The sequence below is a fragment of the Herpailurus yagouaroundi genome, unplaced genomic scaffold (genome assembly GCF_014898765.1).
Source record: "Herpailurus yagouaroundi ecotype Mexico unplaced genomic scaffold, PumYag 28, whole genome shotgun sequence".
Taxonomy (NCBI): Eukaryota; Metazoa; Chordata; class Mammalia; order Carnivora; family Felidae; genus Herpailurus; species Herpailurus yagouaroundi.
The window spans coordinates 141,488,252-141,491,161 of NW_024412376.1; the positions used below are offsets into that span (position 1 = coordinate 141,488,252).

Consider the following 2,910-nt stretch of genomic DNA (forward strand, 5'->3'; position numbering starts at 1 on the left):
GTCTTCATGGGTGACAGACAGCTGTTATAGTTCTATAGCTTCCAGATTTTTGATTTACAACTAGAGTGGTATGTTCTTGAATTCAACAATTCTTCCTAGTTCCTGTCATTCCTGTTTAGTGCAGATATGGAAGCTCCCATGTTGCTCTAGTCTGTATGTAGTATCGTTTAGCAATTGTTCTTGAGGACAAGCCTAGACTCTGCTTCTCTAGCTGTTTCAAAGGTTTTTCAATTACCTAATTACTTGTAACAAAAAAGAATGTGTTATGTTTAAAATAGTTGGAGAAAATTATTTTCCTTCCTCTTATCTGGGATTTATTATCACATACTGTAAGAATTCTCAAATGATACCTCCAACTGTATTATTCATATATTGTGCCCTTGGCCCAAATGCAAGTTTCTCCTACATTAAAACTAAATCATTTCACTTGCATCTGTATGAATTCTTGATCATTATGAATAATAATGGGTGCATAGTAAGCACTTACTTATTTCAATGAATGCATTTTCATATTCTTACTATAATTGTATTTAGAGAATACATATTTATTAGATACCTTTTATGTTCTAGATACTATTCCATGTACAGAAGTAATGAAGTGGGTTTTATTTTTCTTACTTTTTTTAAACTATGTTACCTATTATTATTTTACAATATATTTAAAAAAAAATGCAGTTTCTGTTGCCTTAACTGCTATAAGACCCTCATAAGCAAAGCAAGTCCACCTGTAGCATTTGTCCTTTTTACCACTAATTGGGGGAAAATGTCCAATAAAGTGTAAAATGCAGCATATGCAATCATGGAATCTAAAAACTTTTCATGATAACGTGTTGCAGATTGCACTTGACAGTTCACCACTACAATGGAAACCTGGACCCTTCTTGATTCACGCAGTCTTTGAGACCCAAACTGGAGTCATCAGGAAAATGACCTGTATGCAAAGTTTGCAGCTGTGCTCAGTTAATTGGCTCCATCCTCCAGGAGTAAGCCCACCCGGGACACTGAGCTGTTCTGCTCCTTTGTGGGACTCTATTTCCACAGGCTTATCTCAGATTGGGACCAGCATCTCTTCTCCAATCTCACTTTTCACCCAACTCGCTGAGCCTTCATATCCTTGGTTGATACTATTGTTGATGCCAAAGTGTCTGCTTTCAAATCTGAATGGACCTGCAACACGCATCTTTGAACAGCCATTTGAAAAGTAAAGCTTAATAACACCTTTCATTTATAACAAAGTCTCTTCACAGAGATTTCTCCAAGACTTATTACCAAGACCATCTATGTGCAAAACCACTGCTTTGGAGCATTTGCTTGTAGTTCCCAGAAAAAAAACAAAACAAAACAAAACAAAAACTGAGCTTTCCTTCTACATGAATTCATTTATTTTAAACCAACACCATCTGCCATCTTGAAAGACCTCATGAAGAATGTCATACATTTCAGAAGCCAGCAGTTTTGTTTCTCCTGGAATTGTAGTCTTCTGTATAATATTTTGCAAACTTAGGCATCATCCCCAGTTCTCTGTCCATCTTTTCTCTGTTAGCGTGGCATTCTGCCAAGTACTGACGAGCAAACAAAGCCAAATGGACAACAGAGGGGTTGGGAAGGCCCATAAGTAAAATAAGGTCAGGCAGACATCCACGATATCGTAGACAATGGTTCTTCTACTTAGTAGATCTTTTGGTGGATCTCGTAACTGGTTAACTAATGTGAGAGAATATTAGGTTCTTTATTCATAGTAGAGGAGGAAGAATTCATCCTCTATGCCATACACAAACAAAATCTTCTTAAATTCACGCCAGAGCTTCAGGAGTCCAGAGCCTGTTGCACTATCAAGGTCACACCAACACATGAGGTAGAGGGACCCAGGAGTCACAGAGTGGGTCCCTCTATTTAAAAATTTTTTTTTTTCAACGTTTATTTATTTTTGGGACAGAGAGAGACAGATCATGAACGGGGGAGGGGCAGAGAGAGAGGGAGACACAGAATCGGAAACAGGCTCCAGGCTCTGAGCCATCAGCCCAGAGCCTGACGTGGGGCTCGAACTCAGGGACTGCGAGATCGTGACCTGGCTGAAGTCGGACGCTTAACCGACTGCGCCACCCAGGCGCCCCAAGGGTCCCTCTATTTAGAGCCATGATCTCAGCAATGGCAAATGACCAGGCTAACTCTGGGAACCAAGCAGTGAGAAAGCTGGTGACAAAAGGTTCTACAGACTCACCCATGACCCTGCAACATCCATCAGCCCTTGATTTTTATCTTATGGGGCATATAGATTAGTGGAAGTTTTCAAGTAGCAAGGCATAGCAGAAAATGTCTTTATTTGTTCCTGTTGATACAAGGTTGTCTTAATTTTACTCTGAAACAATACATTTTTGAGCATTTTTTTTTGGTAGCTAGACACATTTCTTTCTCTCAGTAGTTTTTATGACATTCTTTTTAAAATGGTGATGATGTTGGTAAATTCCAATTTTCTTATCAATCCCCCAAATCATGTAAGATCATATGTCAATACACAAATATCTAACTGGTTTTCACTCTCTGTTTTAAGTATCTGTGGATTCATAACAAAGTAAGCATTGATGTTTTAATATTAGAATCAAATTCAAAGAGCAATAATTACCGTTTTATATATTAAATGTTCTATTATAAATTATATTTCATTGTATCAAATAAAATAACTTATATATTAAAGAATTCCTTTGAAAATGGGAGAATTTAGTATAAAGATGTAGTCAAAAACTGGTTTGTCTGATCCCCAGAATTCCACCACTGTATTTCTTCTTTGCATCTATGTATCTATCTATAGAGAGAGATATCAAAGTTGAAGACATCCTAATACCTTCATTATGAATCATCATTATAATACTAAAAAACTCTTCCCTGCTGTTTGCAGATGATTGAATATGT

General features: G+C 37.3%; 1 pseudogene; it reads right to left on the reverse strand.

Moving 5' to 3' along the window:
* Window positions 1-886: 886 nt before the first annotated feature.
* On the reverse strand, window positions 887-1,816 carry LOC121041831 (armadillo repeat-containing protein 1-like; annotated as a pseudogene).
* Between the last annotated feature and the right edge of the window lie 1,094 nt (window positions 1,817-2,910).